Source organism: Sciurus vulgaris (genome assembly GCF_902686455.1).
Source record: "Sciurus vulgaris genome assembly, chromosome: 3".
Classification (NCBI taxonomy): domain Eukaryota; kingdom Metazoa; phylum Chordata; class Mammalia; order Rodentia; family Sciuridae; genus Sciurus; species Sciurus vulgaris.
The window spans coordinates 143,782,419-143,810,142 of record NC_136463.1 but is presented as its reverse complement, the minus strand read 5'-3'; positions in this window follow the sequence as shown (position 1 = coordinate 143,810,142).

Here is a 27,724-nt window from a genome sequence, read left to right as displayed (position 1 = left end):
CAAGACCAAGCGTCCCACCACGCTTCTCCTCCAGGCAGCCCCCCTGTGTTCAGGAGCTGTCACTTTAAGACCAAATAACTCACCACTCGCCTTCTCCTCTGAGCAGCCGCCTGGAGCGCTAATGCAGTCACTGCGAGTCCAAAGGACCCGCTGCGCTCCTTCTCCTCCTTCTCCTACTCCTCCGGGCAGGCCCCGGGGTTCAGAAGTGGTCAGGGTCCAAACAGCTCGCCACGCAGCCCCTTCTCTGGCAACCGCCTGTAGTTCCCGTATAGTCGCCCGAATCCAAGCGGCTGCTCCTCTTCCTCCTCGTCCTCAGGGCAGGCCCCGGGGTTCAGAAGCGTCGTTCTGATTCCAAACAGCTCGCCGCGCGGCTTCTCCTCTGGCAACCGCCTGCAGCTCTGGCGCAGTCTCTCTGAATCCAAGTGGCCACGCTCCTCTCCTCCTCCTCAGGGCAGGCCCTGGTGTCCTGAGTCCACACAGTTCTCCCCGCCACTCCTCCCCCGGGCAGCCGCCGGAGCCCCAGTGGCTGCTCCGAGTCCCAGCGCTGTGCCGACCGGCCTCCTCTATGGCGCTCCAGCGGGGGGAGGGGCGTCTCGCCGGCAGTTCTACTTCACAAAGTTTCCTGCGTTCCGGGACCCCCGTCCCATCCGGGATGCCCCCCCAGGGGGTGAGAGTCACCCGGCTACTTTGAGTTGGTCCCAAGCGTCTCAATATCTCCTCTCTTGAATCCTGAGTTCTGGAGCAACACGTAATGCAGCCACCCTCTAGGCCGCCATCTTGAAAACCTCTCAGAATTGTTTATTCTTAAATAAGAAAATAAACACATTGCATTGAACAATAATATAACAAAAATGCCTAACATTTATATAGGACTCACCATGAGCCAGGCAGGGCCCAATGCATTTTACAATATATTTATTCAGAAAACCCTCACAGCAATCACATGATGATAGGGTAGTTATTATCCCATTTTACCGCCTAGTGCATGTAAACATGAAGCAACTTGACCAAGGTTACACCACTAGTAAATGATAGAATCTGCATTTGAATCCACATAGTCTGGCTTCAATTTCTGGCTCTTATTCATTCCTCCTTGCTCATTTAAATACTTGAAAACATATATAATTATATAGAGGGGATTGGAAGATTTTATCTTTATGAAAATAGTGTCAACCACTTCTTTCTCCACCTGTCAGCAACATTGGGCCCCTTTTTAAAACTCTATTCCTTGAAACTCACTCCTCCTCTGACTTCCTTGACCCACAGCTTTGGGTTTCCTTCTTCCCTCAGGCCATGCCCTTCGTATGATCCTTTTGGGTTTTTTAATTCCTTGGATTTTGTTCTAGACCTTCCTTCTGTTTTTTGTTTTGTTTGTTTTATTTTTTGATGAATGTCTGTTCTCATCCTGTTGGCTTCCATCACAAAATGTTTGAAGACAATCTAACTTGCATCTCTCTGGGGTGACTTCTCTCCTGAGTGTCAGATCCATATGGCCATTGTCCATTAGAATGTGTCACGGGCATCCCACCCTCACTAAATCTCACATCAGTGTTTCATTATCTTCTGCTCCTCCCCAGGTCTTCTCCCCCGTTTTCTCTTACTTCTGTATTCTCAACCTGCCATCTATCCTTGCCTCTCTCTAGCACTCCCATACATAGTATATTTTTTTCCTAGGGCTGCTGAAACACGCTACCATATTACCTTACAATTTTGGAGACAGAAGTTCAAAATGAATTTTAGTGGCTACAAGACTGCTATGTTAGTCAGCTTCTTGTAAAAAAAATACTGGAGATAAACAACTAAAAAGGAAGAAAATTTTATTTTGGCTCATGGTTTCAGAGGTTTTAGTCCATGGTCAGTTGACCCTATTGCTATGGGCCTGTGGTAAGTTCATGGTAAGAAGCTCATGGTGGCCAGGAATGAGGAGTGGGGGCAGAGAGAAGAAGGAAGGGACTGGGGTGTACCACCAGTGACCTACTTCATCTAAGTAGGCCCCACCTCCTAGAGTTTCCACTACCTCCCAATAGTCCATCCAACTATGAACCCATCAGTAGATTAATTCACTGATAATATTAGAGCCCTCAATCACTTGCCTCAATGCACCACCTCTGAGCATTACTGCATTGGGGGTCAAGGCTTCTACACATAAGAAGCCTTTGGGGGACATACCTGATTCGGTCTATAATAGCTACATTTCTGTACACTGTAGAGGACAATTAATTGCTTAGACTTTTCCAACTTCTAGGAGCTATTCACATCCCTTGCCTCATGTGGCCCCCTCCTCCACTTCCAAAGCACACGAGTCTAACTTCTGCTTCAGTCTTCATGGTGCCTTTTCTGACTCTGACCCTTCTACCCTCATATTAGGACCCTCATGATTTCACTGGGCTCACCCTGATAATCCAGGTTAAGCTCCTTTTAAGAGCATTAATCACATCTGCACAGTCCCTTTTTGCTATGGAAGGTAGCACATTCATGGGTGCCTGGGGTTGGGATTTGGACATCTATAGGAGACCATAACCACACCTAGTCAAATGCCAAACTCTCCCAGATCCATCTTTTGAAATTTCTAGAGCCCATCCTTTTCTCTCCATCACTGTGCAATCCTGATCCATGAGGTTATCTCGCCTTTTCCTTGTGACAACCATTTCTCTTATCTATCTGCCTCATTGTGCTCATTTGTCTAATTTTCCATTTGCAACCAAAGTAATCTTTAAAAACATCCTACCATGTAATTTCTTTGCCATCCTTCAGGGTTGTGTAACACCATGGGGCATCCTTCACGTTGTATGGTGTGTCTGGGATGTGCTACCAGAGGACCTTCCTTCTCTTCTTAAAACACATACAAGACTTCATTTATTATAACAAGGAGATTCAAAGGCCTAGTAGTTAAATAGGACTAGAAATTTTTTCTCATTTAACACTCCATTATTAGGTGAATAGTCCACACAACACATGATTTCCATCTCTGGTCCAGGGTAACTGCTTCAGGTCTCACCATTCCCAGCACATAGGTTGGTTATACACCCAATCAGTTAGGGAAGTCCTAGCATTTACACACATCATGTCCATTCACATTGCATTGACTGGAACTCAGTCACATGACCACATCTGAGTGCAAAGGAAGGAAATGTGGTCTTTAGTTGAGTGGCTGTATGCCCAGCTAAGCTCTATTATTACAAATGAAAAGGAGAATTAATTTTGAGAATCAATTAGTATCCTTCAACAGAGGAAAAAACGAGATGCTGTACAAGAAAAAATGGAGGAGTGTAATTGGGAGGATACCAAATCCTTCTCTGAGGAAGTATCATTAAATTGAGGCCTGAAGTATACAGAAAAAATAGGCAGGTAAAGTGTTCTGGAAAGATCTTTCCCCCCCGAAGAAACAGCCTTGAGGCAAGAAGAGCTAGGGTCCTCTGACTAGAGCAGAACGAGGAGTGAGCTAGGAGGAAATTTGATGAGATATGGTTGGGGAAATTGGCACTAGCTAGGTGAGGCAGATACCCGTACATCCTACTAAACATTTGGAATTTTGAACTTAAATTCAAAGCAATCCATTGTGGAATGTTTAGGAGATGTAATCTATGCTTTTAAAATACCACCACGGCCCAGAGAGGGCTCAGATGGGAGTCAGGCTAAATTAGAAAGTAGCCGGTGGAAGACAGAATGGCTAACAGGCTTGGATCACAGTGGTAGCAGTGGGAATGGAGAAAGATGGATTTGAGAGTTATTGAAAGTGTATGAACACGTTGGTGATACATTGGATGTGGGAGGCAAGGGAAAGGAGGTGTTAAGAATGACTCAGAGTTCTGGTTGGAACAACTGGGTAGATGGTGATAACCTTTACAGAGAGGGAAGAGATTGTGGGAGGAGCCCGTTGGAGGGAAGAAAGTTCACATTTGACATGAGTTTGAGATGGCTGTGAGACTTGAAGGTGGAGCTATGAAGTAGACAATTAAATAAAAAATTCAAAAGCTCAGAAGAAAGGATTGGAACTGGCAATAATCAGTGCTGAGGTAATATTTACAGTCGTGAAGAGAACCACTTAAGGACAAAATATGTTGAAGGAGCCCTGAGAAAAGTCAACACTTACCAGTTGGTATATGAGGAGAAATTAAGAACAATACATCAGAAGTAGGAGGATATTGCCACTGCAGCCTAGAAGTATGTGTGTGTCTTCAAGAAGTGAGAGGCTTCATACTCTACTCCTTTTTCAGATTCCAAATAAACTACTCTATCTTCTACAGCCTAGTCTTGTTGTCCCTCAGTGGCTGCATTTGCCATGTGTCTTCTCCATCACGGTACGTACCATAACTATTGTAATGACTTGTTTGACTTCCATGTTGGACTGTGTACTCCTTAATGGGAATATGCACACAGGGAATGTGTGAATGTTGTTCACCATTTTTATTAGGTAGAGGATGGTCTACAGTAATGCCCACATATAGTGGTTTAAATAAGATAAAAGAATGTTTATCCCTCATATGAAATTGTAGGTTAATAGGTAACTCAGTGGTGTTGGGAACAAGGGGAGATATGATCTTGTGATGCATCGTCAATATAAAACTTCCATCTCTGAATCCAACAAGGGATCCCCAAAATGCAATATCCAGCTCTCACTATTGTGTGCACATTCTAGCCATTGAGCTAGTGGGGAAGGGAAGGCATGTTCCTTTCTTTTAAAAACATAAATGGAAGTTGTATAGATCTCTTAAATATTACTGTTTAAATTTCAGTGCCAGAACTTATTTATACGACCACTTCTATTTGCTAGGAAGATCAAGAAATGTAGCCTTTGAGTATTTATGTATACAGATAAAACTCCTTTTGAAAGAAGGGAACAGACACTAAGTGACTAGCAGCCCTTTGACCTGCCTCTGTTACTGCATCACAGAGCCTGACTGCCTGTTCCCTAGCAGGTTATCGTGTTCACCTCACACAGAGCCTGACTCTTGGAATGTGCTCCTTGCAGGGTAGAGAAAGGTGTGGAAGGACAAGCGCCAGTTTTTGACACTGATTACCTCAGGTGGGAGGAAATGGAAGGAGCACATAGGGATAGTTATAAATATTTGTTGATTCAATGGATCATAATAAATGGATAAATTCAGTGGTGACAATAGTAATGAGGTTGGTTCCCATCATCTTCCCTTCCTTCTTTCCTTAGCATTGGCTTGTGGAGGAAGTAAGACTTAGCAATGGGCCCAAAAGATGACTTAAGATGTAAATAGGAGCAAAGAAGGCTAATTCATTTCAATCTGTTATTATAATCTATTTTCACTTTGTTCCCTTGAGTTTTCTAGGCAGATAATCACATCAAACTATACATAATGATATTTGGTATCCCTTCCAATACTTGTATCTATTTTAAAATTTTTATCACATTGTTAAAATGATGGTAAATATTTGTAATGATCAACAGTTGTCCCATGTGTTATTACTTTCTTTGCTGATTGCCTCTGTTACTTTACCACTGAGGCTGACTATTGCTTTGACATAGGTATTCTTCATTGGGTTAATAAAGTTTCCTATATATGGCCTAACAAGTGTTTTTAAAAATGAATAATAGATGTTTTAATATAATTTCCTTCATGCATTTTCTAATATCTTTGTCTATTTCCAATCCAGTTCCATATCATATTGTGCTTATTGTCTTCTACTTATGGTCATCCTAAATGGTAATGAATCTACCACGGTGGTACAGAGAGTGAAGCACTGAAGATATAAGGAAGTATAAAACCAGGTCCCTCCCTTAGAAGAGGCTTATGAGTTATTAGCAGGGATATGACTATAAATAAATCAATTCTAATTAATATAACAACAGAAGGTGGCATAGGTTATGAGTGATACACAGATTAACTTTACAAAAGTAACATTTTCTTCAAGTTCTTCCCCTCCTGAGAAAAATCTATTAGATCATTATGGCCTAGAGCATAAAGTCCAAAATTTTCAATCGCCTTCAACCAAACACTAACTTTACCAATTTTATCTTCTTGGCATTTCTCTGATGTGTTTGATCTCACCCATCCTACATATCCTTACACACATCCCATGGAACTCAGGTCTTAATGCAAAGTCTCCATAACAGCTTCCCTATCCCCAGTCTCACACTTATCCAAAACAAAAACATTGACTGTCTTGTATCCTTAATTTTTAAAACTTTTTATGAGAGTATAATAACTTATACAGAAAAGTGCACGTTCTTGAGAGCACAATTCAATGAATTAAATATAACAAAAAAACTGTGTAATCACCCCAATAGCAAGAAATTGATCATCCCCATAAAGACCCCCTTGACCCCTACAAATACTCCTCACCCAAAGTTATGTCATTCTGATTTCTAACCTCACAGGTTGGTTTTGCCTGCTTTTGAACTTCATATAAATAAAACCAGTTTGTAATCCTTTGTGTTTGATTTCTCCTGTTCAAAATTACATTGCTATGTGTAGTTATTTCATTTCCAATACACCGATTGCATATTATTTCTCTTTCATTTTTCTGCTGAGGGACACTTGGATTATTTCCATCTTTGACAATTTCAAATAATGCTCTAATGAACATCCTTGTTCTTGCCTTTTAGTACACATGTATGAATTTCTATCATATGTACCAGAACTGTAATTGCTAAATCTCAGGTATGAAGCTTTTCACCATTATTAGTTACTACTAAACAATTTCCAAGGTGTTCACAAGAATTTATACTCCTATTGATAGTTCTCTCTTTCATATCCTTGTCTTTGCTTGATATTATGTCTTCTTTTGACTTTATTACTTTCTTTTTCTTTATTATGACTTCTATTTCTTTTGAAATAATTTTATACTTGCAGAGAAGTTTCAAAGCGAATATAGAGAGCTCATATACACCCTCACCCAGCTCCCCACAATTTTAGCATCTTACATAGTACATTTATCAAAACTGAGAAATTAATGTTCTACCAATACCCTAACTAAGCCCTAAGATACCCTATTTGAATTTGAATCAGTCTTTCCACTAATGTCCTTTTTCTATTCCAGGATCTAACACAGGATTTCACATAACATTATGATTGTATGTTGCTTTAGTTTCCCCAAGTCTGTTACAGCTTCTTAGTCTTCCCTTGTCTTTCCTGACCTTGAGATTGTATAAAGGATGCTGGTCAGGTGACTTATAGAAGGACCCTCAGTTTAGGTTAACTGATGCTTTCTCATGGCTAGATTTAGGCTTGTGATTTTTTTTAAGGAACATAACAAAGGCTCTGTGTCCTCAGACCACACACATCAGGGGCACCCTTGTCACATGTCCTATTATTTGCAATGTGAATCGTGATTCTCCTGATTGGAGTTGTGTGTACTGGGTTTCTCCACTGTGAAGTCACTGCTCTGGTTTGAATTTTGTATCCCTTTCAAAATTCATGTTGACACTAATCCCCTGCAACTGTATTAAGAGGTAGTGTTAAGGAGGTGAAGTCATGACAGCTTCATCCTCATGGATGAGCTTAAAGGAATGTATTTGCTCCTTCCACCCCCTTTTCCTTCTCCATCCCTTCCACCGTGGTGAGAATTCAGCATTTGACCCCTCCAGAATAGGCAGCAACAAGGTGTCATCTTGGAAGGAGAAAGATGCCATCACTAGACCTCAACTCCACTTACTGGCATTCTGTCCCTACAGTTCACCTTTTCCAGAATGTCATGTAGACAGAATTATACAAACTGTAGCCTTCAGGGTATGGCTTCTTTCACACAGCACTCTCTGTTTAAGATTCATTGATGTCATGGTATGAGTTGTTGTATATATTGTATGAACCAAAGGTTTATCCCTTTTTATTGCTGAATTGTATAGATAAAGCACAGTTTTTATCCATTTTATCCATTCATTGACTGAAGGGTATCTAAGTTGCTTCCAGTTTTTGACTGTTATTAACAAAGCTTCCATAAACATTTGCATACAGATTTGTAAACAAAAGTTTCTAGTTCACTTGAGAAAATACCTGAGAAGGATTAGTGGAGCACATGGTAAGAATATGTTTAACTTTGGGCCAGGGATGTAATTCAGTGGTAAAATACTTGCCTAGCATGTAAAAGACCCTAGGTTCTATCCCCAACAACACAACAAATGTTTAACAAAATTCAACATCATTCAACAATCTATCAGAGAGTCTATTTAGTGTAACTAGGTAAAAAACAAATAAGCATACAGATGGAAAGGAAGAAGTAAAACTGTCTTTATTCACAAATGACATGTTTGTTTATGTGGGAAATCCTAAACAATCTAAAATAAAAGCTTCTAGACCTAACAGAACTAATAGGTGAGAGTGTCAAGTTTGAAGGGTATAAAAATAAATTTAAAAATCAATTGTATTTCCCTGTGTAGGCAAAGAACAACAGGACACTTAACAGGAAACCATTTACATGACATCAAAATGTAAAATAATTTTTTTGGGGGGTGCTGGGGATGGAACCCAGGGCCTTGTGCTTATAAGGCAAGCACTCTACCGACTGAGGTATCTCCTCTGTCCCCCATAAAATAATTTTATTTTGACCTGTAATTAAAAACTACAAAAGACAATTAGAGACACTAATGAAAACCTAAATAAATGAAAGTAATCTACAGTGTTACTACAAGTCTAAATATTGTTAAAATGTCAATTTGCCCCTAATCTACAAATTAAACACAACTAAAAGCAAAGTTCTAACAAGATTTTTTGTAAGATTTGACAAACTAATTTTATAATTCACATAATAAGGGTATAAAATAGGGCTGGGGATATAGCTCAGTTGGTAGAGTGCTTGCCCCGCAAATACAAGGCCCTGGGTTCAATCCTCCCCAGTACAGGAAAAAAAAAAAAAGGGGGGGGGGGGTCTAAAATATCTGAAACAATTGTGAAAAAAAATCAAAGTTGAAGGACTTTCACTTCTTTATTTCAAACTTATAAACCTAGAATCATCAAGATACTGTAGTATTGGTATAAATACTGTCATAGAGATCAGTGGAACAGTATAGGAATTCAAAAATAGGCCCACATATATAGCTAGTCAATTTCAATGAATTAACTTTCTTAGTCCATTTTCTGTTGCTGTAACAAAATATCTGAGCCTGAATACTTTATGTGAAAGAGGTTTATTTAACTCAGGTTTTTTAAAATTTTCGATTCATTGTACACAAGTGGGGGTACAATTTTTCATTTCTCTGATTTGACACAATGTAGAGTCAAACCATTTGTATAATCATACATGTACATAGGGTAATGATATTGTCTCATTCTGTTATCCTTTCTTAACCCCCACACCCTCCCCACCTCTCATTTCCCTTTACACCATCCAACATTCCTACATTTTTCCCTTACACCTTCCCTGCCCCCTATCATGTGTCAGCATCTTCTTACCAGAGAAAACATTTGGCCTTTGGCTTTGGGGCTTGGCTTATTTCACTTAGCATGATATTTTTCCAACTCCATCCATTTACCTGCAAATGCCATAATTTTATTCTTCTTTGTGGCTGAAAAATATTCCATTGTGTATGTATCCCACAGTTTCTTTATCCATTCATCTATTAAAGGGCATCTAGGTTGGTTCTATAGTTTAGCTATTGTGAGTTGAGCTGCTATAAACATTGATGTGGATGCATCACTGTAGTATGCTGATTTTAAGTCCTTTGGGTATAGGCCAAGGAGTGGGATAGCTGGGTCAAATGATGGTACCATTCCAAGTTTTCTAAGTAACCTCCATACTGCTTTCCAGAGTGGCTGCACCAATTTGAAATCCCACCAGCAATGTGTGAGTGTACCTTTTTCCCCACATCCTCGCCAACACCTATTGTTGTTTGCATTCTTGATAATAGCCATTCTAAGAGTATGGAGTGAGATGGGGTGAAATCTTAGCGTAGTTTTGATTTGCATTTCTCTAATTACTAGAGATGTTGAGCATTTTTTGTATATTTGTTGATCACTTGTATATCTTCTGTGAAGTGTCTGCTTAGTTCCTTAGCCCATTTATTGATTGGGTTATTTGTATTTTTGGTATAAAGTTTTATGAGTTCTTTATAAATTTCGGAGATTAGTGCTCTATCTGAAGTGTGTGTGGTAAAGATTTTCTCCCACTCTGTAGGCTCTCTTGTCACATTATTGATTGTTTCCTTTGCTACCCTCAGTTTTGAAGGCTGAAAATCTTATGACACATGGCATCACAATGGTAGGAGCATGTGGAAGAGATCACATGGCAAAACAGGAAGCTAGAGAAGGGGCAGAGACCAGCCTCGGTGTTGATAACAATCTACTCTCACAGGAACTAACTGGGTTCCCACAAGAACTTTCAAGGGCAGTGCCCTCCATGACATCATTACCTTGCACTAGGCTCCACCTCCCAAAGGTTCTGCTCCCTCCCAAAGCTGCTGCACTAGGGATGAAGCCTCCAGCACAGGAACCCCTGAGCACACTTGAACCATGTCCAAACCATAGCAGCTCCCAAGGCAATTCAATAGAGAAAGGATCATCTTTCCAACATAGATGCAGGAACAATTGAATATCCATATTTTAAAAGTGAATTTCAGTCTTACCTCATACCATACACAGAAGTTAACTAAAAAATTAACCAAAGACCTAAATATAAAAGCTATAACAATTACACTTCCAGAAGAAAATGGGACATTTTTACCTTTAATTTGTCAAGTTTTCTTATGTAAGATATGAAAATTCAAATTATAAAAGAAAGGAATAAATTAACTGGACTTCATAAAAATTAAGAATTTTTCCTTTTCAAAATATAAGTTTATGAAAAACCAAATGGCAAAAAAATGGAAGAAACTATTTTCAAACAAATAGTCAACCAATGATTTGCATGTGGAATATGTAAGAAGTCTCACAATTCAAGAGTGCACATTTTGTTTGAGTATTGTTGAAAATTTGACTGTTACATTAATATTCTTCTACGTATACTGTATTAAAAATAGCATGATATGGCACATAGAGAATGTAAGAGGAACCCTAATTCTGTCCCACTTCACTTAGCTCAATTGAAAATTGACTCTACTAAATTTAATACTGCTAAAATAAAGTAAAAACAAAATTTTCAACCTTAAATACCAGTTTATCATTTTTATCAGTGATAATAAATAAGTAATGAAATATCAATAATTGAGTAATTATTCAATTAATATTTATTAGGCACTCAAAGTTCTGGTACAGTCCTTATTGAAATGGAGTGATACAGAGCACAGAAAGAACAGGCCATGGTATTAAGTAGACTGCAATCTCAGCAGAGAAATATATTTAAAGCATATTTCAGAAGTTTGTGATTTGAGGAAAAGTACACATCTGTATTCAAACAATCCCAGACCCTTAAAGTATTCTATAATACCACACGCAATACTTCTTTGGAGATGTACATAGGAAACTAGCTCCAGTGTCTTACTATTTGTCAAACTTTTTTGATATATTCCATTCCATTTATTCATTCAACCAGTCTAGTATTTGTCAAGTGCCTATTTAGTAAACACAACATTCTTAGTGCTGGGAACACAGTCATATAGAAAACAGGCAAGGTCTACTCTCATCAAGCTTAATTCTAGAAGGTATATAACTTTAGCCAAATATTACTTTTGTCTTAATGAACGGTATCAACATTCATGTCATTGTTTTCCCTATCTATAAGAATAGTTCTCGCTTATTGGAAACAAACAACCATAATACAGAAAATGAATATAATCTTGTAATCCTATCCCTTGGTGTAATTACCATGAATACTTTGGTGCATATACTTAGATTTTAAAAAATATATTTTTTTTTAATTTACAAACTGGATCACCCTTCCATAATTTGCTTTTTTCCCCCACTTGTTAATACAGTATACCATGATTATCTTTTGCATTTAGATCTAACTCTTCCTTTGTATTGGCTGCAAAACATGCCATTTTACATAGAGAGGACAATTTACTTCAGCCATTCTTCTATTGATAACTCACTGGACCTGTTTATGATTTTTCCTTCAGGATCAGTGCTTTCAGTGTGTCGTTTAAGAAATCTTTGCCTAAGCTCATGGTATTTTTCAAATTTACAATGTGGGGTCTAGAGAGAGAGAGAAAAGGAGAAAGAAAGAAATTCCAGCTTTTCGCTGTCCCATTGGGCTGAAAGGCAGAATTGTACTTTAGGGATCTGGGATAGCCAATATGAGGGTTTAAAATCTCAGAAAAAAAGAGAAATGTAGAGAGGTGAGCTTGGCACTCTGCATACAATTTCCCTTCAATGTTTTTCTAATTCAGAAGCTGAACATGCTCACAGTGAAAGGCTGAGAAACCTAGCAAAAAGCAAGGAGTTGCTAAGAGACTTAGGTCTAACGATTGATTTTGACTGTCCCACCTGTTTTGTTTTGTTTTGTTTTGTTTTGTTTTGTTTTGTTTTTTGGTTGCTGTTTCGCAGTGCAGGGGCAGAAAGAAGGGGGGCAGGAAGAAGGGCTTGCATGCCAAACTGAAGCCTCAGTGCAGGTCAACAGAGGGTTCTAGGGAAAGGAGGATTTGAGAATCAGTACACAATTCTGCCCTACAACAAAGAAACTGCACAGAAATTGTGCCCCACCCACAGTCACAGATCATCCCCAGCAGCAGAGCCAAGACCACTGGGCCTCCTTAGACTGCACCAGTGCCTTAAAGCCCTGTTGGCCATGTGCGTGCAATGAGGCAAGGAAAGGTCTGGTCAAGAGTGGTGATGAGATGTTGTAAAAATAAAAGACTGTTGGAAGCCAAGAAATGGGGAAGAGCAGGGAGAACAAGCTCAAGGATGAGAACAGGGCCCCAGAGTTTCCTTCAAGAAAGGAGATAGAAGATGAAATCTTCCAGATTAGATAGAGGTGTCTAAAGGGGTCGGGGGGGGGGGGGGAATAAAAAAAGGTACTTTGGGACCTGTTAAAGATCATGGACTGGCAACACAAGGAGGTACAAATGACCAGCAGACCATTGGAATACGAGTTTGAAGTTTAAAAGAGTTTAGGGCTTTTCCCTATTCAAATTCATGCCTTTCTTAATTCCTTCTTTTTATTAATTTAAGAATTAGATATACATTGTAGCTGAAGCTATAGAGATAGATGTGATCTTTAGGTAAAAAAAATGCATAAAGAAAATAATTTTTACACAGTATAGTACATTAGAATTTCACATCTGAAAAAGAAACCCCAATATAGGTAATCAGATTCACCATGGAAACTAGATGTCATAGCTGGAATCTCAGAGGAAGGAGCTCTGGATTTTTCTTGGCTCTGTCTAATGTCTGTAGGATTGATGGTAGTTGGAATGGAGTTTCCATAGCTGGACATCTCAAACCCCTCAACAGTTTCTTGTATGAAGTTCAACTGGGCTTCTCCATAATTTTTGCTCATTGATTCTATAAGCTTTTGATTCTGTAAACTGTATCTACATTCCATAATAAAATGGTACAATTCAAGAAATACAGTAGGCTTCATTAATAACTCACAAGTGATTGACTAATTTCATCAGTATACAATTAGGTCTAAAGTAGAGCAATAGAATGTTAAAACATCCTTAAATTAGGATGAGCCAAGCTCATCTCTCTACATTTCTCTTTTTTTCTGAGAATTTAAACCCTCATATTGGCTATCCCAAATCCCTAAAGTACAATTCTGCCTCCCAGCCCAATGGGGCAGCAAAAAGTTGGAATTTATTTCTTTCTCCTTTTCTCTCTCTCTCTAGACCCCACATTGTAAATTTGAAAAATACCATGAGCTTAAGCAAAGATTTCTTAAACGACACACTGAAAGCACTGATCCTGAAGGAAAAATCATAAACAGGTTCATTACTATACAGTTAGGTCTAAAGTAGAGCAATAGAATGTAAAACATCCTGATCTTTTTCATACAGACTTTTGAACAGTTAATATAGCTAACATTGGCAAGGATGTAGGATATGGATATTTGCATACTCTGTTGATGAAGTCAATTAGTACATCTTTTCTGGAGGACCTTTTGACAGTTAAGCACCCAAGATTTAAAAATTTTCAAAAAGGAGAAAAAAAAAAAAAAAGAAAAAAGGAAAAAAAAAAAATCTACACAATAACAGTCACATAGTATTCAAACTTCCCAGTCTTCAGTAGCCTCACACATGAGAGGTACCTGACAATGAGCTTCCAGTGTTCAGCAGGTGTCTAAGGATGGGATTTGCCCCACCTAAAGATGGGAGCTACCGCTTACAGGATAATCCAAGATGACCGCTCTGGCTTCCAAATTGGCAAATGGGGAGCTGCAGCTCCAGGTTTGGGCGTGGTCTGCGGGGATTCCTGGAGTCAGGGCTGGGTCAGTCCCGCCAGGGGTCCGACAGGTCCTGGCTGTTGTCTCAAAATGGCAGCAACCACATGCATAACCAAATCTATAGGTTCTGTGACAGTGAACTTCCAGGCAACAGCAGGCAGCTGGCGATCTGCCGGTGGTCCACTGTCGGGTCTACCGGCTACCGGTGAATGATTGGCAGGTGGACCTCAGGCAGTGGATAATGGGTAGGTGAAAGGCAGGTGATGGGAAGGCAAGACACAGGCAAATGGCAGATGATAAGTGCCAGTCAGTGATCAATCTGCATTCAAAAAGTAGTCCATATGCTGGCAGACTGCAGGTGATCGCAGTGGACAAATGGCGTAAACAGCAGGGGATGGATAAGTAGCAAAGACTGCCTCACAGAGAAACATATATCCTCTGCTTGAAACTCAAGTTATGGAGCAACAAGGAATGCAGCCTCCCTCTAGGCCACCATCTTGGATCTCTAAGCACCCAAGTTTTAAAATGTGCATTTTTAATTTAGCAATTCCATTTCTAAGAATTTATCTTAATGATACAATTATAGAAGAGTTCAAATGTGCACATTCATCCAATATATTCATTGACCCATTAAAATTTTTAATTAATTGATTAATTACTAAATATAGTAAATAGATAAATTTTAGGTGTATACATCAATTTTTACAAAATGAACACTCTCACATATCTGCCATCAAGGTATAGAGAACACTACTGAAACCCCCTGGCCTTTCCCAGTCATTTCCCCCAAGGTATCTGCTACTCCAACTTTGCAGACTGGATTCTTAGGGAAGCTGACTCGGAGATCATTGTGCAGCTGGGACCAACACTGGGAGGAAAAGAAGAGAAGGAAAAGAAGAGAAAGGGATGGGAGGGGACATCGAGAAGTAAAATTAAGGAGAGCTGTAAAATGGACTGAACAGAATTGCAACAAAGACTTCTACAGTTCTGCAGTGAGTTTTGAATCTGGGGTGGCCCTTCAGAGTTATGCCAAATTGGGATGAGAGCTTTTATTCTCAGTCTCAGGGTTAGGAATTTAATCTTGCACCTGGCAGCTCTGTTCAGCTAAGGTACTTCCCAGGAAGGCCTTCATTCCTTCAGGGGGATCTTGATGGTGCGTTTCATTAGCTCTGTTTAGTATGCACCCCTGTTTAGTATGAAAATATTGATTTTCCTTCAATATTGTGTATGTGAGATTAATCCACATCTTTTCATTCCACTTTAGCATATCATAATACACTTATTCGTTCTACTACAGTTAAGCACTTAATCAGTTTTCAAGTGCTGGCTGGTCTCAATAGCACTGTTATGGATGTTCTTGTACACAACTTTTGATGTATATTTACATGCATTTCTATTAGATATATACAGAGAAAGGTTATAGAATAAGCATATATTCAGCTCTATTAAATCCTGCCAAGCTTTTTCTAAAGGAGTTACGCAGCAAAGGAAACTATCAGCAATGCGAAGAAAGAGCCTACAGAGTGGGAGAATATCTTTGCCAATCATACTTCAGATAGAGCACTAATCTCCAGAATCTATAAAGAACTCAAAAAACTCTACTCCAAGAATTCAAATAATCCAGTGGACAAATGGGCTAAGGAAATGAATAGACACTTCACAGAAGAAGATCTACAAGCAATCAACAAACATATGGAAAAATGTTCAACATCTCTAGTAATAAGAGAAATGCAAATCAAAACCACCCTAAGATTCCATCTCACCCCAATTAGAATGGCGATTATCAAGAATACGAGCAACAACAGGTGTTGGCGAGGATGTGGGGAGAAAGGTACACTCATACATTGCTGGTGGGGGCTGCAAATTAGTGCAGCCACTCTGGAAAGCAGTGTGGAGATTCCTTAGAAAACTCGGAATGGACCCTCCATTTGACCCAGCTATCCCACTCCTTGGCCTATACCCAAAGGACTTAAAATCAGCATACTACAGAGATACAGCCACATCAATGTTCATAGCTGCTCAATTCACAATAGCCAGACTGTGGAACCAACCTAGATGCCCTTCAATTGATGAGTGGATAAAGAAACTGTGGTATATATATACAATGGAATATTACTCAGCCATAAAGAATGATAAAATAATGGCATTTGCAGGCAAATGGATGAAATTGGAGAATATCATGCTAAGTGAGATAAGCCAATCTCAAAAAGCCAAAGGACGAATGATATCGCTAATAAGTGGAGGGGGACACATATGGGGGGGAGGGAAGGGTTAGTGTTAGGGTTAGAGTTAGGGTTAGGGAGGGGGGCAAGTATGGAGGAAGGAAGTACTGTATAGAGGGTAAAGATGGGTGGGAGGGGTGGGGGGAAGGGAAAAAATAACAGAATGAATCAAACAACATTACTCTATGTAAATTTATGATTACACAAATGGTATGCCTTTACGCCATGTACAAACAGAGAAACAACATGTATCCCATTTGTTTACAATAAAAAAAAAAGAAAAAAAGAAAAAAAAAAAGGAGTTACGCAAATTTACACTCCTTTCAGGAAATATAAGAGGATTTTAGTTGTTCCAAATTCTCACCAATACTTGATATTAATTATTAAATTTTAGCCATTCTGGTGGGTATAGTAGCATCTCTACATAGTTTAGGTGCTTTATTTCTGATATCTTGTGACATGCCTATTGGTCATTTGAATACTCTCTTTAGAAAAGTAAAGGGACTAGTGGCCATCTTTTAAAACTGGGCTTTCTGCCTTGTTGATTTGTAGGTCTTTATTTCTTCTGGATACAAGTTCTTTGTTATATGTGTATTAGTAAATATCTTTCCCATTATATGGCTCAAATTTTATTATTTTATGAATAGAATAAAAATAACTAGAGAAATTACAGGATTAAAAGCAGTTGTGTCTGAATGTTGAATTTTCCTTCTTACTTCTCCGTGTTCTCCAGTTCTTTCAGAAATGTGTGACAATCATTTAAAATACAATGAAAAGAATGAGCTATTTAGGAAGGTGATTTATGTTATTTAAAAAAAAAAAAAAGTCACCCATAGGAAGAGAATAACCAAGACAAGAGCTTCGCCCCAACTTGACTTTAATGTCACATTGTGCCTGTGCAAATCTGCTGGAGACACCTGCTGGACAGTTGAGTTGACACCAAATGTGAGAAGTGCTGAATGTGCCAACTTTCTTGCCAGGTGAGTTTAAAACACACCTTGGTTTAGTTACACCTCTGTCATCTCAGTTTACAAACAAATAAAAAGAACCTTCAGTTGGGGTGAACCTAGCTCCTCAGTGGTTTGAGTTTGGGCCTGACCAGCCCGACTATGACAAAATTTAGATAGAACAAAAAACAGTAAGGTTAGAAAGTAGAAATGGGACTGATTCAGGACAGGCTACATAATTTGTGGGGCCCAGTGCATAATGAAAAGGGTAAGGCCCTTTGTTCTAAAAGTAGGAGGAGAGTCTACCAAAGTAGAAAGATTTTTTCCCCATGTTTTTTTCTCAACTTGTTATGGTTTCATTTTTATTTTTTTGTGTTTGTGTTTTTTGCTATTTCATGTCATTCTGGCACAGAAAAATTAAATGTTTAGATTATTATCACTAATCTTTATACAGTGTAATGCAGATATGAGTGTTTAACTCATATGTGAAATCATCAAAATTACACAATTTTCCCCCTTTAAATCTTTTCTTGATTGTTGTTTTTATTTTGTTTTTCTTGGTGTTGGGGATTAATCCCAGGGCTTTTTGCACATGTGCTGGGCAAGTGCTCTACCAATGAACCACAACCCTGCCCAATTCATTTTTCATAGCTCATGCATGGATATGTGATTTGTTATCAGAACAGTAGAAACACACAGAAGAAAACTAACTCAACTGTTTTCACTTCACTTCTTGATACCCTCATATTCTACCTGCTTTCTTTACACTGGGTTCACTGGCAAGAAAGGACTGAAAAGGGAAGAAGCTGCGAGAAGCCCTAGCTTTCCCTTTCCTTCTGTGTTCCCCTTTCCAGAATGTGGGATTGGCCGATACAGAAAATTAACACAAATAAGAAGGGGATGTGATAGGCTTCCTTGGTTTTCCATGTTTCTTAGGATGCTGTTAACTTCTTGTTTCTTGAATTTTTTTTTTAGTTGTCCATGGACCTTTAATGAATGAATTAATTTATTTTTATGTGATGCTGAAAATCAAACCTAGTGCCTCACATGTTAGGCAAGCACTCCACTACTGAGCTGCAACCCAGCCCTTGCCATTGACTTCTATTTGTGTTTCAAGCAAGTTCTGGTTGAGACTGCTGTGACTCGGCTTAGTCATAAGTAGAATACACTTGTCATGTACTTGCTCTGAGTTTCATTGACCTCCACACACCTCAGGTCAACAGGATGCTGTGTGCAAGGAGTGCTGAGAACCCTATGTGAATGGAATTGCAAGAAGAGGCTCTCCTCTTATGCCCGGTTACAATAAGGAGATGATCAAAGTATAATTTCACAAATCACATGATTTGCTGCCATAAGAAGAAATCCTGTGGGTTTTTTTTTCCACATTGTTTAAAGGATGGAAAAAATAATGGGATGAAATGTCACAGAGAATACACATGCTAGACGAAGCGTATTAGCCACACCATAATTCTGATTTGGTTTAGAATCCGACTAAAGTCTAGTTGTTCCCGTAGGATGGAAGCAGGCCTCCTTGAATATAAAGTCAAATTGAAGTTTGAGGCTACCTTTCCCTGACAGGTTCTCAGGAGACAGAATTTGGCCAACACAACAGAGATCTCTGGCAGCATGCAAGATCTTGGGATGCTTAGGCTCAGTGCCATGTTAGCTGGCCTCAAAAAATAGTTTTATAGCTGTCAGAGAAACCCTGCCACAGTCTAAGCTCTCAATCTGTCAGACAGAATATTGGGTTTATATGTGTTTTAAAGTCTAATTGCTGAGGCCAATCACTCACATATGTGGTCTGGTAAGATGCAATGTAACATTCCAGTGGAGGAGATTACACTCCATGTTCTCATCACAGTAAATACATGTCACTCCAAACATGAGTGGCATGTTTGGAATCATTTCAAAGCTACCTAACACCTCCATTCACATACCTGCTTCATTGTACCTTTGACTTAACTTACAAAACACGAGTTTGAAGATAAAATTCTTGAGAATTTCAACATGGCAATATCAGAATATTATTCCAAGCTTGGTGATCTTCTAAATGGGGAGCTTCGTGCAATTGCACAGGTCACAACCCCATGAAGCCAGGTCAGGAATGGTTGACTCTGTTTTCCTTTTTCTTTTAATAGGTAAAGGGAGAAAACTTGATCATGCCATGTTAGAAACACTGAAATACAGCCTAGAAAAGCAAAATCTTATTCAAAATTACAGGCATTTTATTGGAACCAGAATTTGGCTAGCTTGAGCATCAGATAGAAATAATAAGCAAATAAGACCTTTAAGAAAGATATCAATGATCAAAATAGCTGCCGCGTTGGACATTTTCACCGATCTATTTGCATGCATACCAGGCTTTGAGCGCCCTGCCATTCTAAAGGGACATTTGCAGTTATTAGGTTTGCTTTATGAGCTTGTTTCCATGTTTTTCACCCTAACTACCAAGTCATACACAAGTAGAGCTGTTAGCTATAGATGTAAAAGTTTACAATTTACTGTTTCTACTTTTTTTTTCTTTTTTCTTTTTTCTTTTTTAACACTTAGTACTTAGGGAAAAAATGCAAACAAAGCTGTGAACAAGAAGAAATGTGTTAGAAACCTTTGCTTGTTGTTTTCTTTTTGGGGAAAACAGCACATATATGCAGCTGAATTTTATGTTTTCCGCCATTTTTGGTATGGAAGCTTTATTAAGGCTGGTTACAGTGACGTCCTCTGAGCTGCAGATGCAGGAGAAAGGGTGATGACCAGCTGCTGTGCACTGGACTAAGTGAACAGACTACCAAAACGGAATGGCTGAGAAAGGTATGCAAAGCAGACATTTGACTCTAGATTGTCTGCATTCTGAGCAGTCGACAGAGGCAGGGGATATGAATTGATAAGAGGAGACAGTAGGCCCTGAGCCCAGTTGCCAGGTCCAAGAATCTCAGAAATTCCTCACAGGTCTCAGGAGAGGAGTAACTGTACTTGCATTTGCCTTCTCTTTCCATTATGTGATTGTTGCCGGGAAGCTCCCTTTATCATCTTGAAGGATGCATATGTTTACAGCACTTTAATTCTTTGGGGAATGAAGTGGATAAATGCATCGTACATAGATAAGTATTGTGGCTACCTACGGGTTGGAGTAATCTGACTGTGAGGCCATAAGTCCTCGGCGATAATAGCAGGGGATGTATGATCAGATGTCAGGCTGAGCCAGGGCAACTCTGTTGCACTGACTGATAGAGCCTGCCGGTTGTCCTCCTATACCTGTTTCCTATCTTCTAGGGATAAGACTTCTGGACTTCTGGCTTTTGGCTGGGTACTTGGCTCCCCAGAAAAGAGACATTTTTCCAACTTCCCTTAGAGCTGTGAGCAGTCATGTGACTAGGTTGTAGCCAGTGGAAAGAAAAATCACCTTCCCTTCCCTGCTCTTTGTCTTTTCTTCTATCTGACAAGAAATGCAGATGCAGTCGGGTAGCCAGGGAAAGGGTATAGTCTGGGGGATGAAACAAACTTGAGGACTTCAGGGCTGAGCCACCTTTCAGCTCTGGAACACAAACCACTTCACTTCACTTTTGGAAGATAGAAATTGCTTCTATCTTAAGCCATTGCTATTTTAGCATTTCTGCCACTCATAGTTAAGCCTAATGCTTACTGAAATGGAGTAGTTACTGCAAACTTATTCTGGCTAGGCCTCTTCTGGACACAAGGGCTATCTCATAGAGTATACTCATAGGTTCAGTGGCCTGTTTTTATATCTCCATCATTATAACACAACAGAATGCCCTTTACAGAATATTCATCCCTTGGCACTTCAAAATATCATACAGCGAGTACAGGTATAGCTCAGTGGTAGAGTGCTTGCTTAGCATGCACATGGCCCTGGTTAGTCCTAGCATTGCAGTAGCAACAATAACAATGTCCCATACGAGGAGGCTCTACCAAAGGGGTCAGAAGTCAGGGCAAAAGAAATATTGGAATACAAGGTGCATTAAAAGATAATGATCTTCAGATCCCACACTCAAGGTAGGAACCAATGCTTATGAACAGCTAGGCTGAGTTAAAGGTGATGGTAAAATGGAAGCAGGTGGTTGGTGCAGAGAATAACAGGTGAGAGGAATGGGTAGAAGATATATTTAAAAAGATTGTGGTGCTAGGGTTGTGGCTCAGTGGTAGAGTGCTTGCTTAGCATGCATGAGGTCCTGGGTTTGATACTCAGCACCACATAAAAATAAAATAAAGGTATTATGTCAACCTACAACTAAACAAAAATAATTTTAAAAACTGGATGGTGAAAAATTAACTTAGAGCTTTTTAAAAATGTAAGTAAATATTAAGGTCAGGTGAAAAAGATAGTATTATGCCATGGTAGCCAGGGGATATAAAATTTGACTTATTATTTAACTAATACAATTCAATTAAATATCTAACAACATTTGGAATATAGTGCTCAAAATGTTAGCTATTAATATTGTTATTATGTCATAATAAAATAATTAATCTTGTTAATAACTTATATGATTACTGATTAAATGAGGCATGATCTATTTATTTCATGATGCTTTTATTTCTGATAATTTTTTAGGTTGACATTATTAAACATGAATAATAAAGCATTACTCACTATTTATTGAGTGTTTTTTTTTAACTTTTTAGTTGTACATGGACACATACTTTTATTTATTTATTTATATGGGTGCTGATGTTCAAACCCAGTGCCTCACATGTGCTAGGTAAGTGCTCTACCACTGAGTCACAACCCCAGCCCCTGAGATGTTTTGCATACATTATTTTATTTGCTTCTTGCATTCTTCCTCAGAGATGGCATAAATCATGTTACCAGAAAGTGAAACTTTCAAAGAGATTATGTGGTTTAGTGTCTAGCAATATCCACATGGTAGATGGTGGTGAATCTAGGTCTGTTTCACTTCAAAACCATGCTCTTTCCCTTAGACTGATTTTTACTCTTTTTTTGGCAGCAAGGTAAACAATATGTCAAGTTGTATTGTCAGTTCACTTTGACTTATTGTTTCCCTTACCTAAGCTAATGGTCCCTCCTTCTTCTGTTATAACTCCCTACAAACACCACAGATGGATATGTGTTTAACTAAAACAAGGAATTTATGAAACAGCATTGCCTTATTATTTTATTCTAGTGGACAAGAATTATGCCATAGTCATGTATTTTTATCACATTTTAAATCCATTAATGAATATGTTGTTTCCTAGCTACAGGTCAGGGTACTTAGTCATAAGTCAATGGGTTGTTTCACTACAGTGTAGTATATGATTGAAAGATGGAATAAATTAATAGTTATGGGAAATGTGAGCAACAAAACAGTAAAGAATAAATAAATAACTTATAGATAGGATCTAGAAAAGAAAACTATTATTAAATACTGTTTTTATTAGTGACCTTAATATCACCATGAACTATTATTATTATAATATTTGTCACAAATTAAGTTTCTGAAATTTAAAACTATTATTTCATTACAAAAACTGAGTTATAGAGATGAATAACAGTGAAATCTAATACTGGACAACAATGCTTCAGTGAAACAGCCAATTGTCTTGTGACTAAGTCCCCTGATCTGTTGCTAGGGAACAGTTTTCTTCATCCTTGTTTCTATTGCTTGGTACTGGCACCTGTTCTGGGCTGTATTTCTTAGTACCCTCCTGGCAGCTGTCAGATATCAAGCATTCTTACAAATACACATCAGCTACCAAAGTAATTAATTAAGTGCTCTTGGGTAGGCAGTGCTTACTAGATATTAAGGAAGGTGGTCCCTTACCTAGGCTAATGGTCCCTCCTCCTTCTATTGTAACTCCCTACAAACATCACAGATGAAGATATTTTTAACTAAACAAAGAACTCATGAAATGGCATTTGCCTTTACCAAGAAGGATGCTTTCTGATATTTTCTATTCTTTTAGGTTAAATTTTAAAATAATCACCATCCACCAAATTGAGCCCAGGACTTGATAATCTAAGATGGAGATACTAAAATTCTCTAAACAAAATTATTGACCCTAAACAATTTTTGTTTCATGTCCATCAGTTGCACAATAATAACACAAGAGCTATTCCAGGCTAGAGAATAGTGATTGGTTTAGATCTGAGGGCAGATGACATCCCAAACTTGCATGGAAAAAAGATTTTATTTTTGGGGTACCGGGGATTGAATTCAGGGACGCTTGGCCACTTAGTCACAAACTCAGTCCTATTTTGAATTTTATTAGAGACAGGGTCTCACTGAGTTGCTTATCACCTCACTTTCACTGAGGCTGACTTTGAACTCGTGATCCTCCTGCCTCTGCTTCCCAAGCTACTGGGATTACAGGCATGCACCACTTCACCCAGCTCTGGAAAAATATATTTTAAATGCCATTCACTAGACTATTTCAGAACTAATTTAGAACAATTTTTAGTGGTAAAGACTATTTATTACCGCAAGGATACAATTCTAAGACTTTCTATAGAAATTATTGAAATGTACCTAAAATATTTAGTGTTCTTGAGCTCTTTGTTTTTAGAGGAATTGTATTTCTACTTCTGTGATCAAGCATGGCATAGTACTACCTGCCTTTGATTATTAGTCATTGGTTTCTACATTCTTACCTTTAAAAATAATTACCCAATATTTGTACCTTCATTTTTCATAGCAGCATTATTTTATTTACTTATTTGTACTGCTGGGGTTGAACTGAACCCAGGGCCATCTGCATGTGAGGTAAACATTCTACCACTGAGCTATATCCCCAGTTTTTTTATTTAAGATAGGGTCTCACTAAGTTTCCCAGGCTGGCCTTGAACTTGTGATGCTTCATAGCAGCATTATTTACAATAGCCAAAGGTGGAACTAGCCCAAGTGGCCATCAACAGATGATGGATAAACAAAATGTGGGAATACATGCAGGAAGATAGTATTCTGCCTTAAAAAGGAAGGAAATCCTGACACAATCTACTGCAACATGGATGAACCTTGACGATAGTATGTTAAGTGAAATAAACCATTCACAAAAAAAAGACAAATGTATGATTCAAACTACGTGGGGGAGGTACCTACAGTTGTCAAATTCATAGTGACAACATAAAATGGTGGTTGTCAGGGACTTGGGTGAGGAGGAAACGGGAGTTTTATTATGGAGTTGGGAGGATGACAAAAGTCCTGGAGTGCCTTTGCTTAGCATGCACAAAACCAAGTTTTGGGTTTGATTCCCAGAATTGGGGGATGGGGATTGGAAAAATCCAGTAGTGTGGCTGGAACAAAATGAGGAAGGGGAGAGTGTTTTAGTTTCATTTGGGCTACTATAACAAAATATCATAAACTGGTTAGCTTATAAACAACAAAAATTTATTTCTCACATCTCTGGGGCCTGGAAATTTCCAGACCAAAGCAGATTCAGTGGAGAGGTGAGGGCCTGCTTCCTGACTCATAGACTGCATCTTCTTGTTGTGTCCTGACATGGTGAAAGGACTGAGAGGTATCTTGTCAGGCCTCTTTTATAAGAACATCATTAGGACATCAGCCTCGTGACCTGATCATTTCCCACAGGCCTCTCCTCCTAATGCCATCAACTTGGGAGTTAAGATTTCAACATATGAATTTGGCAGTGGACACAAACATTTAGACCATAGACAGAAAGTAAGAGCAGTTCACTTCTACTCTGTGGGTAAGTGAGAAGGGTGGATGCTGAGTGTTATAGGTTGTGTAAAGCATTTGACTCTTAACCCTGAGAAAATTGAAGAGCCACTTGGAGGGTTTTGAACAGAACAGAGACATGATCTGATACTTTTGAAAAGGTCATTCTGGCTTCTGCATTGAAACTAAGGTGTATGGTGGCAAGTTAGCAGTTTACTGCAATAATCCAGGTAAGGCATAAACGGGGCCTGGAGCAAGGTGAGGGGTGAGGAGTCGGGATGGGATGGTGGAATTCTGAGTATATTTGAAAGTGGAACCAAGAGGGTTTCCTTAATGATTGTTGTGGTTTTGAGAACAAGAGATGAATCAACGTTTTTCTTGAATTCTCAAGGACTGTTCTTACCGATGGTGCAGTTAAGCTCCCTTTTTACTACTGTCCATCAAAGTAACCTAGCAGATTAATCTCTATATCCATTCTCCTGTAAACACGCCGACCATGGCCAGGATATCTGACCTTTGTGACCAAGGGACTCCTCTCTACAACACCTCCCCACCATCCCCCCACTACTCTTCTTCCCAACAATGAGTTCTCTGTGAACCAAGAGGTACTGACTTCCAAAACTCTGTCCCTAATTTTACTTTTGACAATGACAATGGTTAATTAAATATAATATAAAATAATAGAACATGAGTTTAAAAACAAAGAATTGAAGGTTTGGGTAAGGTTTGATTACGGTGGATCTTAAATTACCATATGAGTCAACTGTAAAAAATAGAGGGAAAAGATTACCAAAAATACAGAATGAACATGTCCTCAGACTACTTTGCAAATATTTTTAGGTTTTTCCTGTAAACTAATTAAAATTAGAAATCATGCTCACCTGGGTGTGGCTTTTACAAGAGAAACAATGACCTACCAGCAGACCCAGGCTCAAGGAAGGGCTGTGGCTTTCTGGCAAAGATTGACAATGAACATACAGTTGCCCCTCAGTGTTAGTAAGTGATTCATTCCAGGAACCCCTGTAGATAACCAAATCCACAGAAACTCAAATCCCGAATATAAAATGATGAAATGTTTGCAAATAATCTATTAATACCTATCAATACTTAAATCATCTCTAGATTATTTATAATAACTAAATTCAATATAATTGCAGATTACTTATGATATCTAAATTCAATATAAGTGATACTTAAATAGTTGTTCTGCTGCATTATTTAGGGAATGTTGACAAAAATACTGGACATATTCAGTACAGATGAAAAACCTTTTTCAAATATTGTCTAGGGAACAATGTCAACAAAACTGGACATATTCAGTACAAATTTTTTTCAAATATTTTCTATCCAACAGAGAGTGAATCTTGGATGCAGAAGCCACAAATATGCAAGGCTGATTGCATATAATAGGTGCTTAAAGAATACATTGATTCCCTTTTCTCTCCAGCTCCTTTTCCCTTCCGATTAGTTGAGGAACTGTCTGGATCTCACTGAAGATGGCTCTTCTGCTGTGGGTTCTTGATTATTTACATGCTTCATCAGCGTTCTTGGTATCAGCATATGCCTTTTTCTTTCCCCCACTCCATAGTCTGTTTCCATGATGATTGCATTTGGGAGTGGGGGATTTTCATTTCTACTGTGTTTTGTGAAGAATCAACTGACTTTGACTTCAAATTAACCTTTAAAATCAGACTATTAGTGACAAGATAAGACTTGACAGCCCACAACCATTGAGCACAGTGTAAACGTCTAAAAACTAATCACTAAATAAATCGCTGAATCTGCTATATGCAAAAAAGGTGTATATGCAAAAAAAAAAAAAAGGAAATGTGATTTCATTTGTGGAAGAAATAACTGCACTCCCATGTTCACAATGTTCATGATATGCAATCAGTTCCCGATTGTGTATCATTGAATGGACAGATAAAGAAAATGTGGTGTATATACACAATGGAATACCATTGGCTTTAAAAAGAAGGAAATCCTGTCATTTGCAACAACAGGATGAACCTAAAAACATTATGAATACAAATAAGCCAGCACTGGAAGACAAATGCCCCATAATCTCACTTTAAAAAAAATTTTCATATCTATCTCTCTCTATATATACACACACACACATATTTAGTTGTAGGTGAACACAATAAACTTATTTTTACTTTTATGTGGTGCTAAGGAATCAAACCCAGGGTCTTACATGTGCCAGGTGAGTGCACTACCACTAAGCCACAACCTAGCCCCCATAAGCTCACATGTATATGGAATTTAACAAGGCAACTCATAGAAGTAGAAAGTAGGACGTTGGTTACCAGGGTCTGGAGTAGTGGTGGTGGGGACATTCGTCAAAAGATACAAAATTTCAAAGAGATAGTTAATAACAATGTATTGTATACTTGAAAACTGCTAATGGAGAATATTTTGTGTTCTCACCACACACAAAAAATAATAAGACAATGCAAATGTTAATAGCTTGATGTAGTTATTCTGTGGTGTATGCATATTCCAAAGCATCATGTTATACAACATTAAGTATATGCAACTATTATTGTCGACCTTTATTTATTTATTTATTTTCTTAGTTTAGGGACAGAAGGGAAAAAAAACCAACTTTGTTATTTTCATTCCTTTGTGATTGCAGAAAAATGGAGGAACATCCTTTGGCCCCCAGAGGGCGCACAGTGATCAGCACTGAGGGTTTGAT